The sequence below is a fragment of the Haematobia irritans genome, chromosome 3, assembly GCF_050003625.1.
Source record: "Haematobia irritans isolate KBUSLIRL chromosome 3, ASM5000362v1, whole genome shotgun sequence".
NCBI classification, from domain to species: Eukaryota; Metazoa; Arthropoda; class Insecta; order Diptera; family Muscidae; genus Haematobia; species Haematobia irritans.
The window spans coordinates 7,068,219-7,086,559 of record NC_134399.1 but is presented as its reverse complement, the minus strand read 5'-3'; the positions used below and the strand labels follow the sequence as shown (position 1 = coordinate 7,086,559).

The window sequence follows — 18,341 nt, the reverse complement described above, 5'->3', positions numbered from 1 at the left end:
ATATTTGTATGCACATATGGGGAATTATATAGATGTAGGGACATGCGTATGTTGCATGCATCCTTTTTTGCGGTTAGAGATCCTAGCTATGGTTGTTAATAACACTTGACTACTTTTCTGGCGCTTCATTCATGGTTTATGGGTTTGTTTTTGTTTGCTGAACAGCGACAGATGTTGGGAAAATATTTTAGAAAAATGAGAAAAATGGATTATAGCTACATAATAAAGACGAAAATCCCATGTGATGGCATTCTCTCTAAGGTTTCATTCTCTTTAAGGAGTTTCCCTATTTCTTAGTGTTTTTTTTTTGTTGCCAAAAATTAGTTTCCTAATTTTTGCCACCTTTTATTTAAAAAAAAATGAGCATGTGCATGTCCTCCTTTTCCAGACACCATAAATATGTGTTACTTTTCCTTTTTATTTCCTTGACTTTGCTAAGCCACAAAAGGAAACCTGTTCTCTTATGAGCCTCATCGTCATCATCATCATCATCATTCCATCTCCGTCATAAGGCAGGCAATTCGCAGGCTTAGCCAAAAGTCGGGACAGACATACCACAGACATAGATAGACATACTTAAGACCTTTGGGGCTATTATTCAGGTTAACAAGCTTGCCAAACAAACAAAATACGCTCACATATTGAGAGGAGGACAAAGCCCAGAATTATGATCCTTAGGGCAATTTAGTAGATCCTCACCACAAACCGAATCGAACATCAAAAATTGGTAACATATGCCAAAAAATAACTCACGAAAACCACTCCATGATGATGAGTAGTAAAACCAAAGACAGGCTTGCGTAAAGAATGGGACGGATGGATGGACGGACGGACCGAGAGACATACAAGTGGGCGTAGTTGGCACGTAAAATAACAAACAAACAAGCTGGCAAGGTTATCAGGGAGTTAACCACCAGCAAAGAGTTATAACTGATCCTCATCTAAATGCATTGGCAAAAAACACAAAACGCCACTATCATCATCACCACCACCACCATCCACTAGCAGAGAGATACCCCGCAATTAGTTTCACTCGTGCAGTGCCAGAGTTTAAAACGATATATTCCTGGTCTTAAGTGGCAGGTAGATGATATGCTGAACGAGTCATTTTATTTTCTAAAGAGGCAGCTATTCATCATCATCGCTTGGATCAGCAGCTCATTAACAATTCAAATAAAATAAAAACCTGAACACGTAAACCTTAGAGGCATTACGTTGTTGTTGTTGGTTTTTCTACCTTTTCTTCTTTTCATTACGATATGTTGTACAACCTCTGGAACATGTGTATTCTCCAGGGCTATTGAAAAGAAAGTGTTATAGTAGTATATAAAACAAGATATATAATTAAATTGGAGAGAACAAAATATGCATTGGTTAATATAATCGCCAAAAAAAAAAATAAAAAACTATAGAGAAGTGTGAGGTTTCAGTAGATGCAATATAGCATTAAGGGTATCTGTAGTTATTTTACTAATAGGCCAGAAAAACAGAAAAGAATTTCATTAAATTTGACAACGAAATGAAAACATTTCTTTAAGACAATGAAAATGTTCATTAATATGAAATGAAATGAAAACATATCTTTAAGACAATGAAAATGTTCATTAATATTATGAAAAATCGTAACAATACCGTAATGTTTCATTGTATTTATGAATTTTTTCATTAGATCAATTTTAATGACAAATTTCGTTAATATAGGTTAGGTTAGGTTAGGTTAGGTTAGGTTAGGTTAGGTTATGTGGCAACCCGATGTATCAGGCTCACTTAGACTATTCAGTCCATTGTGATACCACAGTGGCGAACTTCTCTCTTATCACTGAGTGCTGCCCGATTCCATGTTAATCTCAATGACAAGGGACCTCCTTTTATAGCCGAGTCTGACCGACGTTCCACATTCCAGTGAAACCACTTAGAGAAGCTTTGAAACCCTCAGAAATGTCACCAGCATTACTGAGGTGGGATAATCCACCGCTGAAAAACTTTTTTGGTATTCGGTCGTAGTAGGAATCGAACCCACGACATTGTGTATGCAAGGCGGGCATGCTAACCATTGCACCACGTTGGCTCCCAAAAGAAATGCCAACAACACGCGGTGTTCCCAAGCGGTCCTACATCTAAGTACTAACCGCGCCCGTTGCAGCTTAATTTCGGTGATCGGACGAGAACCGATGTACTCAGCGTGGTATGGTCGTTAATATAACAAAGCTTTTTCTGCACATGTAGGAGTTCGTTAATAGCTGTGGCTCCGGTAAACATTTCAGGCTCGGTCGATAAGCCTTTGGGGTTGATTTCGGTTATGGAACTATCGTCAAAGGTGAATTACAACATGACTACTCATACAAACTACTTTGTTGGTTATTCTACAATTTTCCCTCTTTCGAGTAGCTGTCGGTGGTGGTTGTTTTACTTTGTTTGCAATGCAATTCGGAACTTAGTCCCCGCTCGGGCGCCAAAAAGTGCTCTGAAACAATCTAAATATTGTCTTGGACATATTTAACTCCATGAAAGGGAATTTCATGCTGATTAAGTCATTGGGTGATTTTTTAAAAATCTCGGCCGGGATGACACTTTTTTCCATGGCTCTTAACACATTCTTAAAGACTATCTCATCTTAAATAAATCTCTTACCATTTTCCTCAGATATTGAATATTACAGTTTTCGGTGGTTGGGCTTGTATTGTGAGATTGCGTGGTGATCCAGTCTGTTTTTAATAAAACAAGCGAGCCGATTTCCTGTAATAAAGCCATGTCATTGGGTATCTGGGGATTTGTCACATCGATTCTTCCTCGGTGGCGATTGTTTTAGTTTATTTGCTATGTAATTCATCCCTGCTCGGGCGCCGAAGAGTACTCTGAAATTATGTTAAGATTGTCCTTCGATGAGTTGAGTGCTCAAATGGGGAATTTCTTGCATACTATGACTTTGAAATGCCTACGTCTCATTGATCTTCAAGAGGCTTTTAATTTTTTTCACGTTATCCTAAAGGTAGAATTACATACCATGCGTTCAATGCGTCTGATGATTGAAGAGCTGAAATTTCTCTTTGAAATCAAAAGCTCGAATAGTCTGCCACAAACAGAAAAAAATCAACCCTTCCATCAACGCACGGATTGATGCATGGTGTGTAATTAAACCTTAAATGGGACAGCATTCCGATTGCTTGGTTATTCAGTCATTTTTTATTAAATAAACGATCCGGTCTTCTGTAATAAAGCCAACTCATTTGGTATTTGGGAAGTTGTCACATCGATTTCACTCGGTGGTGTTTAGTTTAGTTTATTTGCCATGAAATTTGCAACTCCCTGCTCGGGCGCCAAAAAGTTCTCTCCTAACATTTTCCTTTATTCACTCGAGTGATCAAGCGGTGAATCGAATACGCTTGTGCAAAACGCAGACAAATGTCGGTTAATGACATTTGTCTGCGTTTTGCACAAGCGTAAAATGAAAATTACTTTTGATGTTAGACTGATATCATTCAAAGCCAGGCGATTAACATCCAAATGCGTGGTTTTAATTTACAAAATTTTATTATTATTCGAGCATTTTGGACAAAGAAGTTTAAAAAAAACTTGATCAATAGAGTCATTAAAAAGAGACCGTTAGATAATTATAAGTAAAATGAAAAATAGTGTCGTTTTTCCCAGCAAATCCCTGCTCGGGAGCCAATAAGTGGATTGAAAGTGTCTTAACTTTGAATTTTATTTAACGGAGTGATCAAGTGATGAATCGAATCACCGATCGACATTTTTTTGGTTTTTATTTTTCTAGAATTTCTCCAATCTTTCTCTTGGACAAGCGTAAAATGAAAAATATAAATCAAATCTGAATGAAATTTGTCACATATTATTCTCCCTGCTCGGGCGCCAAAAATTGAACTGAAAGTGTCTTAACATTGACTTTTATTTAACGGAGTGATCAAGTGATGAATCGAATCACCAATCGATATTTTTTCTTTTTTTATTTAACTAGAATTCTTTGAATTTTTCTCTAGCATAAGCGTAAAATTAAAAAAAAATCCAATTTCTATTGTAACTGAAATTTCCTGTATAATTATTTAAAATTAACAATTCATTGCTGTTTAATATAGCAATCAGCACCAGTAGTGAACTATTAACAGACCATTAATGGTAGGGGGGATTTCCAATAACACAGTTCACCTAATTGATAGTTGAAATCTTTAATTTTTATTACAAGTGTTATTCAATTGAGTAAATTGTATAGTTTTGTAAACAAGGAATTCCTCAAAGATTTATCTATTATTAAATAATGTCCAAATAAGACACACTCTTAAAATAGTTTTGACCCATAGGAATATGCTAAGTTCAAGGCGAGTTATTGTTAATATATTTTTAATTATATTTTATTAAAAAACAAATGGCTTTACACTAGACTCAAACTAAATTTATAAAACCAGTTTTCGTACTTAGTTTCTAATGAGTTAACAGATGTAGATTATAAAGTTTTATTTTTTTATTTTTAATGCAACACTTTTGATTTGCCCACAAATGATCAATTGGATTCAATAACAGACACTGACAACACTTTAAAAATGTTTCAGCCTGTTGAAAGTTCCTTATTAGAGGTGTCTCACACTATAAACAATGCCATTGACAATTGTTAATAACCCAGCAAAATATATTATTTGTCTTCAATCACTATATTAATTGACCCAATTAATTTTTAATTGAAATATCTTCAACCACAGAAATGATTGTCTATCAACAACGTCAATTAAAAAATTAAATGCTCCAATTAAACAAAATTAATTGATACAATTAATTTTTGTTATTGATTTTTAATTAATTAAAAAATTGTTGAATCAATTATTTGTAATGTTAAATGGAAATTTTTTAAAATTCAACTGGAATGTAATTAAAAAAATCTTTGTTGATATTTTTTCTGTGAATACACACAAAATTTTTTTTTCTGATTCAATCATAAAATTAATTGATCAAATTAATTTTTTAATTGAAATGTCTTCAATCACAGAAATGATAGTATCAATTAAAAAATTAATTGATCCAATTAAAAAATTAATTGATCCAATTAAAAAATTAATTGATACTATTAATTTTTGTGATTTTTGTTTCAATTAAAAAATTTGTTGAATCAAATAAATTTTTAATTGAATATTTTCTAAAACTCAATTAAGCCTTTAATTGGAAAAATTTTCGTGAAAAAAATTCTGTGTACAGAAAAATATCAATAAAAAAATAAAAAAATCTTTGTTGATATTTTTTCTGTGAATAAACACAAAAAAAATCTGATTCAATCATAAAATTAATTGATCAAATTAATTTTTTAATTGAAATGTCTTCAATTACAGAAATGATAGTACCAATTAAAAAATTAATTGAGCCAATTAAAAAATTAATTGATACTATTAATTTTTGTGATTTTTGTTTCAATTAAAAAATTTGTTGAACCAATAAAATTTTTAATTGAATATTTTCTAAAACTCAATTAAGCCTTTAATTTGAAAAATTTTCGTGGAAAAAAATTCTGTGTACAGAAAAAAACATCACCAAAATGTTTCCAATTAAAAAGTTAATTGAAGCTGAAAACATTTTGCATTAAAAAGTTAATTTATACAATTAAGGTTTTAAACAAACATTAAGTCAATTAAGACAATGATTGATAATTTTTAAAATTTTTAATTAAAAAATTATTTAACACAATCAAATTTTTAATCAAAATAAAAACACAAAAGTCAATTAAGAAATTGATTGAAAATAGTTACGGCTTGAATTAAAAAATTAATTATTGTATCAATAATTTTTTTTGTTATCAAACTAAGAACCCATGGTTAGTTAAGAAAATGAGTGAAGATTTTCGCGGGTTTTATTTAACAATTACTTACTTAATTATTACGATTAACAATTTAATTAAAAACTTTAATCGATGTCGTTTGCAAACCAGAATTAATTATTTATCTGATATAATTAAAATGTTTAACTGAACAATTAATTGAATCTATTAAAAACTGAGTTTTCCAATCGACATTACTTAAATTTTTTAATTGAATTAATAATATGGCAACTTTTTGGTCACACAAAAATTTTTCAATTACGAAATTAATTGATCTAATTAATTTACCATCATTACAAAGAAAAAAAATATCACCAAAATATTTCCAATTAAAAAGTTAACTGAAGTTGAAAATTTTTTCAATTAATAAATTAATTGATACAATTAACTTTTTAATTATGATAGAAACATTAAGTTAATTAAGTCAATGATTGAACATTTTAAAATTTTCAATTAAAAAATTAATTGATACAATTAACTTTTTAATCAAATTCGGAAGACTTTTTAATTCAAAATGTATTTCAAACAATCATTTGTTAATCCAAACAAAAACTTTAAGCCAATTCAGAGAGTAATTAAAAATAGTTACCTTTTTTAATTAATACATTAATTGAGTTTTGCAATCAACATCAATTAAATTTTTAATTGAATCAATTAAAATATTAATTGAAATTTGCTAAAAAAAAATCAATTATGTTTTTAATCAAGAATTTTTTCTATGCTCAATTAAAACTGTGATTGATACTAACATTTTCGTGATTGAAGACATTTCAATTAAAAAATTAATTGGATCAATTAATTTGGTGATTGAATCAGAAAAAAAAATTTTTTGTGTGTATATATCAATTGAATCACTTAAATTAATTAAATTAAATTAAAAAATTAATTGAAATTTTCAAATCAAATCAGTTAATTTTTTAATCAACTGTGTTTTTTATGGTCAATTAAAATTTTGATTAAAACTATCATTTTGACGATGGAAGACATTTCAATTAAAAAATTACAGATTTTTTCAATTTCTATCATGAAGTTAATTGCTCGAATTAGTTTCTAATTAATGAAATTAATTGATCCAATTAATTTGTTTTATTGCAACTGCTTCAAAAACGCCAATCAACAAATCCTATTAAAAATTTAATTAATCCAATAAAAATATTAATTGATGTATTTAATTTTGATATGAAATTAATTAATTAATTAATTTAATTAGTTTTTTATTTATTTATTTTTTTTTGAGTAATTTATTTACATAAAATATTTTTCTAATATTTTTGTAATATTTCGTTCTGTTTTATATCACAGAACTTTACATTCCCCCCTTTTGAAATGATCTTGAGAAAAAAAAAAATAATATATTCATATTTATATATTGATATCTTGCAGAACTTTTCATTTCCTGTATATCGCACATATTTATTTTCGTGCGCCATATACTTACAGTAATTATGCACCAAAAAAAAAAGAGGCTTAAAAGTTACATTTACTGAGGGTAACATTTCTATGGCCCATCATAGTGACTGTCACATAGTAGGCAGGAGGTCTATGATATATGGCCTATTCTATGGCGTGAAAAGTTTAGTCATAAAATATAGTTGTTGTCGTCATCAAATCGCGCTAGTGTTAGCAGTTTTTGTTTTAGAAAATTTTCTTTACTCTTTTGTTAGAAATGCAACTTTCATTGCCCTTGTGGCTGGCAAAGTTCCCGACAAAATTCCTGTTTTGGTCTTACTCTTAGTCGCCATAAGAAATAAAATATTCGTTTTTGTTGTTAGTAATAAACGAACAAATGCTAACACCCAACACGGTCTCAAGCCAATCCGGCATAGTTGCATTCATGAATGAATGAATTGGAAAACTACAACGATGTACTACCACCACTACTACTACTACTATGGCTTACATATTTTACACTCAAGTTACCAACAAAAATTGCAAGTTCTCTTGTTGTTTATTGTAGGAGCTGTCAATGCTTGGGGTTAGGGAAGCAAAGAGAGTTACTTGCACCTCTCTGAGGAGTAAAATGAAGTGTTGGCAAGTGTTGCTTTGGAGAGTAAGCAATTTAAAGCAATACACAACAACAATAATTCGCACTTTGTTAAAAAAACGTACAAACCAACACAGGCACACACAAATAAAACAACTTTTCTTTTTCAAGTTAATTGTACGAGAAAACGCAAAACAAAAGACCAAGACTCATTGAAAACTCGCAAATTCAAAGTGGTTTGTGTTTACCACATTCCCTATAGACATATAGATAAAGACTATAGGGTTAACAGTTATAGACAAAAATTTTATAAATAAAATTTTTGAAAAAAAATATACAAATAAAAATATAAAGAAATAATTTGTCCAACCATCGGTTTTCCGTCCGTCCATTTAAATAATTTCTACAATTTACAATTATATGATTTTTTGTTTAATTATTTTTTCTCTTCTTATACAAAAAATATAAATCTTTAAATTTGTCCATGTGCGCTATTAGCACGGTTGCCACAGTTGGTAGAATTCTAACAAAAATGGTAGATTTTTTACTGTTTGGTAGATTGGTAGAATTCGTGATGTTTTGGTATATTTTCTAAAATATTCCTCTCCAACTTAGAGGATTTCATAATTTTTTAATGACAACAAAGTTTTGACAAAATTTTCTATAGAGATAAAATTTTGACAAAATTGCGTATAGAAATAAATTTTTTACAAAACTTTCTATAGAAATAAAATTTTGACAAAAATTTTATTTCTATAGAAATTAAATTTTGATAAAATTTCCTATCAAAATAAAATTTTGACAAAATTTTCTATCAAAATAAAATTTTGAAAAAATTCTTTATCAAAATAAAATTTTGACAAAATTTCCTATAAAAATAAAATTTTGACAAATTTTTTTTATAGAAATAAAATTTTGACAAAATTTTCTATAGAAATACAAATTTGACAAAATTTTCTATAGAAATAAAATTTTGACAAAAATTTTCTATAGAAACAAAATTTTGACAAAAATTTTCTATAGAAATAAAATTTTGACAAAAATTTTCTATAGAAATAAAATTTCGACAAAATGTTCTATAGAAATAAAATTTTGACAAAAATTTTCTATAGAAATAAAATTTTGACAAAATGTTCTATAGAAATTAAACTTTGACCAAAGTTTCTATAGAAATAAAATTTTGACAAAAATTTTCTATAGAAATTAAATTTTGACAAAATTTTCTATAGAAATAAAATTTTGACAAAATTTTCTATAGAAATAAAATTTTGACAAAATGTTCTATAGAAATAAAATTTTGACAAAAATTTTCTATAGAAATAAAACTTTGACAAAATTTTCTATAGAAATAAAATTTTGACAAAATGTTCTATAGAAATAAAATTTTGACAAAAATTTTCTATAGAAATTAAATTTTGACAAAAATGTTCTATAAAAATAAAATTTTGACAAAATTTTCTATAGAAATAAAATGTTGACAAAATTTTCTATAGAAATAAAATTTTGACAAAAATTTTCTATAGAAATTAAATTTTGACAAAAATTTTCTATAAAAATAAAATTTTGACAAAATTTTCTATAGAAATAAAATGTTGACAAAAATTTTCTATAGAAATTAAACTTTGACAAAATTTTCTATAGAAATAAAATTTTGACAAATTTTTCTATAGAAATAAAATTTTGACAAAATTTTCTATCAAAATAAAATTTTGACAAAATTTTCTATCAAAATAAAATTTTGACAAAAATTTTCTATAAAAATAAAATTTTGACAAAATTTTCTATAGAAATAAAATTTTGACAAATTTTCTATAGAAATAAAATTTTGACAAAATTTTCTATCAAAATAAAATTTTGACAAAATTTTTTATCAAAATAAAATGTTGACAAAATTTTTTATCAAAATAAAAGTTTGACAAAATTTTCTATAAAAATAAAATTTTGACAAAATGTTCTATAGAAATAAAATCTTGAGAAAATCTTCTATAGCAATAAAATTTTGACAAAATTTTTCTATAGAAATAAAATTTTGACAAATTTTTCTATAGAAATAAAATTTTGACAAATTTTTCGATAGAAATAAAATTTTGACAAAATTTTCTATAGAAATAAAATTTTCTATAGAAATAAAAGTTTGACAAAATTTTCTATAGAAATAAAATTTTGACAAAATTTTCTATAGAAATAAAATTGTGACAAATTTTTTCATAGAAATAAAAGTTTGACAAAATTTTCTATAGAAATAAAATTTTGACAAAATTTTCTGTAGAAGATTTTCTGTTTGGTTGTTTTTTGTTAGAATTTTCTTCAAATTTTGTAGATTATTTTTGGCTCGAGTGGCAACCGTGGCTATAAGCCTCTATAACCACACATTGTTGTTAGTCCACTAAAGTAACTGGTTGTTTTACACAAAAGCCAACATTACAAAAATGCTGCAAAAAATAAATAAAAACAACAACAACGAACATCTCAAAAATAAATGAAATCCCAAAAGTTGTATGAATGAATGCATGCACTTGTAAGCAAGGAGAAGGCAGGTTGGTGGGCCGAAACAACAGCAGTAGACAAGTAAGCAAGCTGTGTGTAAGCCATGCAAGCATGCATGTCATAGAACTTGAGTAAAATTATCACACATTCACACCATTTTTCAGAATTTGCCCATTGTTTTTAAGCAGAGAAGAAAAAAGAAAAACAAAAAAAAAACTTTACAGTAAGCAATGACAAATATACACACATTCATGCAAACACTTATACTAGCATATGTATTACAGAGGCATATAACAGCATTTTTGTAAAATTTTTCCACACACACATACAAATGAGCTGGCAAATAATTCAAAGTGATAAATACACAGAAATGAAATTTTAAAGTAATTTATTAATCATAAATTTAATAAAAATAATAATAATTATAGTAAATCGAGAAAATTATTTTTGAAAATTGAAGATTAAACAATTAGAGTAGTTTTTCAATTGATTTTTTTTTTTAATTAAATTTTTGTTTTGATAATTACATTTATTAATTACCTAAATTTTTTCATTTTAAAATATATTTAAAATAAAAAAATGGCTTTATCATCTGTAAAAAAAAAATTTTGAAATAGGAAAAAAACTAAGCAATTCGATTAATTTTTAAAAATTTAATAAATTTTATAATTAAAATTTATAAAAAATTGTATAATAATTAGGCTTAATTCAATTAATTTTAATCAAATTTAATTTAATTTTAATTTGTTAATTAAAAAAATTACGTATATAGAAATTATTTTTTTTGTATGAATTTACTTATAATTTTTATTATATGAAATTAACATTGGAACATTAAGAAATTTGAGTAATTTTTGATTTGATTAAATAATTAATTATTTACCCATTTTTTCTTAATTCAATTCATTTTTTCATTCGCTTAAAATTTACAAAAATATAATTTTATTATTTCAAAAATTATATCTTGGAATAAAGGGCTTATAAATTTTGTTAATTTTATTATTAATATATTAAATTTTTATTATTTTTATTATTTTATTTTATTATTTTTACTAAATATTGTTATCAATATATTTTTTTTTATTGAAAAAAAAGTAAGCAATTCGATTAATTTTTAAAAATTTAATACATTTTATAATTAAAATTGATAAAAAATTATATAATAATTAGGCTTTTTAATACAATTAATTTTAATCAAATTTAATTTAATTTTAATTTGTTAATTAAAAAATTTACACATATAGAAATTACTTCTAATTTTTATTATATGAAATGAAATTGTAATTGGAAAATGAAGAAATTTGATTAATTTTTGATTTGATTAAATAATTAATTATTAACCCATTTTTTTCTTAATTCGATTCATTTTTTCATTCGCTTAAAATATAATTTTCTTATTTCAAAAATTATATTTTGAAATAAAGATGCTTATAAATTTTATTATTAATATATTAAATTTTTATTATTTTTATTAAATATTGTTACTAATATATTTTTTTTTATTGAAAAAAGTAAGCAATTCGATTAATTTTTAAAAATTAAATTTAAAAATTAAAAATTTATTAAAAATTTTATAATAATTAGACTTACTAATTCGATTCATTTTTTTATTCGCTTTAAAATTAAAAAAATAAATAATTTGCATATTTTTAAAATTATTTGTTTTTTTGTATAAAGATACTTAAAACTTTTATTAAATTTATCATCAATATATGAAATGGAAATGAAATTGGAAAATAAAGAATTTCGATTAATTGTGATTAAGTAGCTAATTATTAACCAATTTTTTTTAATTCGATTCATATTTTTATTCGCTTTAAAATTAAAACATAGAAATTATTTATTTCAAAAATTATATTTTGTGTATAAAATTTATAAATTTTATAATTTTTTTGTATATATTTCATTTTTGCAATACGAAAATTAAGTAATTCAAACATTTTTCGAATTATATAATGAATTATTACACAGAAAAAAATTTCACGAAAAATTTTCCAATTAAAATTTTAATTGAGTTTAAAAAAATATTCAATTAAAAATTTAATTGAATCAACAAATTTTTTAATTGAAACAAAAATCAATCACAAAAATTAATAGTATCAATTAATTTTTTAATTGGATCAATTAATTTTTTAATTGATACTATCATTTCTGTGATTGAAGACATTTCAATTAAAAAATTAATTGGATCAATTAATTTCGTGATTGAATCAGAAATTTTTGTTTTGTGTGTAATATACATTTTTTAAACACGTTTTTTAATAAATAATTCGGTAATTTGAATTAAATTAAAAAATAATAATAATTTACCTATTTCCAAAATTATTTTGTTGTAGTAAAGAGTAAACAATTAATTATTAATCTATTTTTATTTATTTTTTTTTAATAATTAGACCAATTAATTCGATCCATTTTTTCATTCATTTTCTTTTTTCAAAAATTAAATTTTTAAGCTTGTAAAGTTGATTAAATTTATTAAATTTTTGCAACAGAAAAATTAAGCAATTCAATTAATTGATTAAATAATGAATTAATATTATAATAATTTTTAAACACATTTTTTAATAATTCTCCTTAAAATTCAAAAATAATAATTTACCTATTTCCCAAAATATTTTTTTGAAGGAACATATTTACTAAATAATTATCGATTTAATTTTAATTAAAAATAATTAAAGTGTTAAGGGGAGTTATTTGTTTCAATTATTATTTTTTTAATTAAATAACAAAATTATTAAGAATGTAATCGAATTATTTATTTACAAAAAAAAAAAAAACATATAATAATACATAGAAAATAAATTTTAAAATTTATTATTATTTATTTACAAATAATAATAAATTACGAATTATTTATTTACAAAAAAAGCATATAATAATACATAGAAAATAAATTTTAAAATTTATTTTCTATGTATTATTATATTTTTTTTTTGTAAATAAATAATTCGATTACATTATTAATTATTTTGTTATTTAATTAAAAAAAATAATTAAAACAAATAACTCCCCTTAACAATTTAATTATTTTTAATTAAAATTAAATCGATAATTATTTTACGTGTATGGATGATTTTCTCGCTTTGCTTTAGAGGTTGGGTCTTCTTTCAATGGAATGTAAAAATTGCTTAGAATTTTTGTCTATTACCTATGCTCAAAAAATATATGGAAATTTTGCTAAATATATACAAAAATATATGGGTAAAAAATGGCTGTGTATGTGTAAAGCTTTATTATCAATAGGCTGGCTGGCAAAATATGCAAGGTGGTAAAATACGCCAACTTCTGCCTGGTTAACAGTAATGGCAAGGTATCCCATGAATGTGCAATACTAGGACCGGCAGTCTTACCGTATGTAAAAACGGACGGACGGACGGATGTGCTGTATGACAGCCAAGAAGCATGTAAGTGCAATACTGAAGGTGTAAATGAATGAGTGGCGATTAGCACCACAGCATTGATAAGCAACAAAAGTGTTGTTGTTGTTGTTGACGTTATTTTACTGCTGCTACTGGTGTCACTTGCTGCTGGTATTCATACCAATCATGATGATGACAATGATGATGCTGATGGTGTTACTTGTTGGTGTTGCCACTTTACAAGTCAAGGAAAAAGGCAAAACGTGCTGAACTCAGTCTTTAAGCTTTTTCAATGTTTCGCAAAAAAAAAATGCCATACCAATGTAGGCCTTCCTATCTTTCATTATTACCTTCTCTGGGTGGGCTGATAGCATTATTGCATCATGTCACCATGTATGATGATGCATATAACCCTCTCCTGAGATTTCAAGAGCAATTACAGCAACACTGCATCCCAAAAAAAAAAAACAGTCAACCCTTCATTCATTCAGTCATTCATTCATGATGGCCATGTCTTAAGCCAGCAAGAACCCATGTTCTTATTGTCATATATGTAGAGAATTGGGCCATAAAACACACATCCTTGAGGCCAAGGATTATTTTGTTCATTTAAAAATATTCTCACCTAAATTCTATAGATGAGAGCCTTGGCTGTATATGTTATGAATATAATAACGCATGTATTTAAGCCTACATTTTTGCGAGAATGGGGGAGCTTTTTTTACCATGAGGTTTAAATAAAGTTTTTTTATAATACCAGAATGTTAACAGGAAATAGGTAAATTATTCAACACCGAAGGGATTTAAGATTTAAGAGCAAAATTTATATTTTATTGTTTTATTATTTGTATTAAAAAAAATCCAAAACAATGATAGAAAATAAAATTCGAAAACATAGTGATCTAAATTTTTAGTAATTATATTTTTCCTAGTCAGATGGACGGACATGTTTCGTTGTTTTTTTGGGGCCGTTATGGACATTCTTTAACACCAGATGGGCCTTAGGGTTTTAGAGAAGTTCACCACTGTGGTATCACAATGGACTGAATAGTTTAAGTGAGCCTGATACATCGGGCTGCCACATAACCTAACCTAACCTAGGGTTTTATCTTTTAAGTCTCCTCCGTACCCCAGCGATAGATTTGTGATAATAATGAAAATTTTTAGAGATCACTCTCGTAGTACAATTTAGTTCCTCTCTGAGTACTATTTAATTACTATGTTCTATTTAGACCCCCCAGAAATTGGTCCTTCGAGATCACTCTCTGAGCACTATTTAAGTCCTACCTGTGTAATATTTAGGTCCGCTCAGAAAATGGTTGTTTAAATGAACTTCTTTATGAGTATAAATCTTCAATGAAAGCAAACATTTTATTTATTACAATAGTAGAATTATATTTTAAAGATCACTCTCTGTATACTATTTAGAAAATGGTCCTTCGATGTCCAGAAATCCTTCAAATGAACCTTGCAAATTAAGAAAATCTTTTCTTGCAATGAATTTTCTCTCACTTAGAACAAGAACAACTTTTCTTTATGCAATTAACCGATTTCTTAATTGAGGACTCATATACTGTTTGAAGTTTTTTATGAAAATCGAAGGACCATTTTGCAGAAAGTATTCAGAGAGTGATCTCGAAGGACCATTTTCTGTAAAGACCTATATAGTACTCTGAGAGAGATTTCGGACCGTCATTCTCTGGAAAGACTTAAATAGTACTCAACAAAAATAGTACTAGTAGAATTATATTTTAAAGATCACTCTCTGGGTCCTATTTAGATCTTTCCAGAAAATGGTCCTTCGATATCCAGAAAACCTTCAAATGAACTTTGCAGTGTATGCAAATTAAGAAAATCTGTTCTTGCAATGGATTTTCTCTCACTTAGAACAAGAACAAATTTTCTTTATGCAATTAACCGATTTCTTTATTGAGGAAAATCTGTTCTTGCAATGGATTTTCTCTCACTTAGAACAAGAACAAATTTTCTTTATGCAATTAACCGATTTCTTAATTGAGGACTCATACACTGTTTGAAGATTTTATTAACATCGAAGGACCATTTTCCAGAAAGTATTCAAAGAGTGATCTCGAAGGACCATTTTCTGTAAAGACCTATATAGTATATACTCTGAGAGAGATTTCGGACCGTCATTCTCTGGAAAGACTTAAATAGTACTAAACAAAAATAGTACTAGTAGAATTATATTTTAAAGATCACTCTCTGGGTTCTATTTAGATCTTTCCAGAAAATGGTCCTTCCATGTCCAGAAAACCTTCAAATGAACTTTGCAGAGTATGCAAATTAAGAAAATCTGTCCTTGCAATGGATTTTCTCTCACTTAGAAAAAATCGTTTATGCCTATTCAGAGATGGAGTCCTCAATAAAGGCAAACAGTTTCTGCAATCCAATTTCAGGAAATCTGTCCTGCCAGGGATCTTCTCTCCTCTAGAAAATAATCTATCTGTTTTCATTTCCATTGAAAGTAGTCTGATAATAGACATTTTAGATATATCTCTCTACGTACTATTTATGTTTTTTTTTTGTAGAAAATGGTCCTTCGAGATCACTCTTTGAGTACTATTTAGGGTTTTTCAGAGAATGGTCCTTCAATGTCCGGAAAAACTTGAGTCCTTAGTAATGGTAATCACTTTATGCAAGGCAATTTCAAAAAATCTGTCTTTGTAATGAACTTTCTCTCATCTAGAAAATAATTTTTCCTTCCATGGAACTTTCTCTCTTTGAGAAAATAATCATGGATGCCGATTCAAAGGAAGATGAAAGTCCCAATAAAAGTTTTTGAAAGTTGTTTGGTACTCAGCGAGAGATTTCTGAGAATAATCGAAATTTTAGAGATCATTCGCTGAGTACTAGTTAGTTCCATCCTGAAAATGGTCCTTCGAGATCACTTTCAGAGTACTATTTAGGTTCTCTGTGAGTGGTATTTCGGTCTTTGCAATAAAATTTCACGTGAACTTCTTTACAGAGAATGAGTCCTGAATAAAGGCAATCAGTTTATACAAGGGATTTTGTGAAAATCGGTCCTACCAATGAACTTTCTCTCAAATAGAAAATAATCAATTCTTGCATGGAGATTTCTCTCAGGGAGATGAATGGTTCGGGAAGCCATTAAATGAATTTTGTTAAAAAATATCAGGGTTATTCGGACACTTATTATAGATGTTTCTATTCATTTTCATCTATTACCATATCGCATTTGTTTGCATAACTTCTATTTCCATTACTTTCTAATGATTCCTTTCGTGATGATTTTTTAGCAAATCTCCTCAACTAATTGACAGGAAAATCGAACAAAACACGCAAATATTGGCATATTTTCGAATTTGTTATGCCATAATGTGACGATAACTTTTGCAATTAAGTGTTGCACCCATAACGTATAACAAATAATTGAGCCTACTACTCTACTCTCTTTCAAATAATTGCAGTTCTTTTAGCTACCGACTTTGCACAAATTGCAATTCTCCATTCTCGGTTCGGTTCGGTTCGTTTGGCTTCAGTTATAATGTGCGTGTTGAAAATTGTCTCAACAATTGGCACTTTTGCGCGTGTAGAGTGTAAAGTGCATAAATATGTCCCGGACACACAATGCAATCGACATATATCTCATGGAGTAAAACAAAACCAACAACAAAAACGCCAGTAGAATATAGATGAACTGCCTGTACACAAGTATGTATGTTGGATGAGGGTATTTTATTAGGTGAAATATATGAACATGCATAAGAGTATATTAAATGTACATTATTGTTGTGTAGATTATTATTATTATTTAGTGCAAAAAAAAATATATATATAATGGTTGCAGATAAATTTTAGATATAAATTAACTTTTTTCAGGAAATGTTGAAAATGGAGAAAAACTTATAGTTGTTCCGAAAAAACGCTTTATCTATGATTTATATGTGGTCCTTAGACGACTTTGATTGAAGAAATTATGATGAAAGAGGACAACTAATAAATCATATATGTGAGGGCCCAAGCCAAAATTTTCTATGAACTCTGGCTAGCCAAAACCTTTTCTTTGGATGCGAAATAATTTAAGGGGGACTTTATAAATTAACTTTTTTTCAGGAAATGTTGAAAATGGAGAAAAACTTATAGTTGTTCCGAAAAAATGATTTATCTATGATTTATATATGGTCCTTCGACGACTTTGATTGAAGAAATTATGATGAAAAAGGACAAACCAAAATTTTCTTTGAACTCTGGCTAGCCAAAAACTTTTCTTTGGATTCGAAATACTTTCAGGGGACTTGGGACCATGTACCTTGTAGACAGCAAATTATGAATAAGATTATGAGATAAGGTTCATTACAAGAACAAATTTTCTTTATGCAATTAACCGATTTCTTTATTGAGGACTCATACACTGTTTGAAGTTTTTTATGAACATCGAAGGACCATTTTTCAGAAAGTATTCAGAGAGTGATCTCGAAGGACCATTTTCTGTAAAGACCTATATAGTACTCTGAGAGATATTTCGAACGGTCATTTTCTGGAAAGACTTAAATAGTACTCAAAGATAGTACTAGTACTAGCTATAGCACTCAAAGAGTGACCTCGAAGGACCCTTTTCATTTTTCAGAAAGTATTCAGAGAGTGATCTCGAAGGACCATTTTCTGTAAAGACCTATATAGTACTCTGAGAGAGATTTCGAACGGTCATTTTCTGGAA

General features: G+C 27.3%; 1 protein-coding gene and 1 pseudogene across 1 annotated transcript in view; one reads left to right on the top strand and one right to left on the bottom strand.

The window, feature by feature from the left end:
* Positions 1-18,341, top strand: part of bi (T-box transcription factor bifid) — a 207,420-nt gene that overhangs the window by 37,720 nt on the left and 151,359 nt on the right. The window lies entirely within an intron of this gene.
* Positions 2,081-2,199, bottom strand: LOC142232472 (5S ribosomal RNA; annotated as a pseudogene).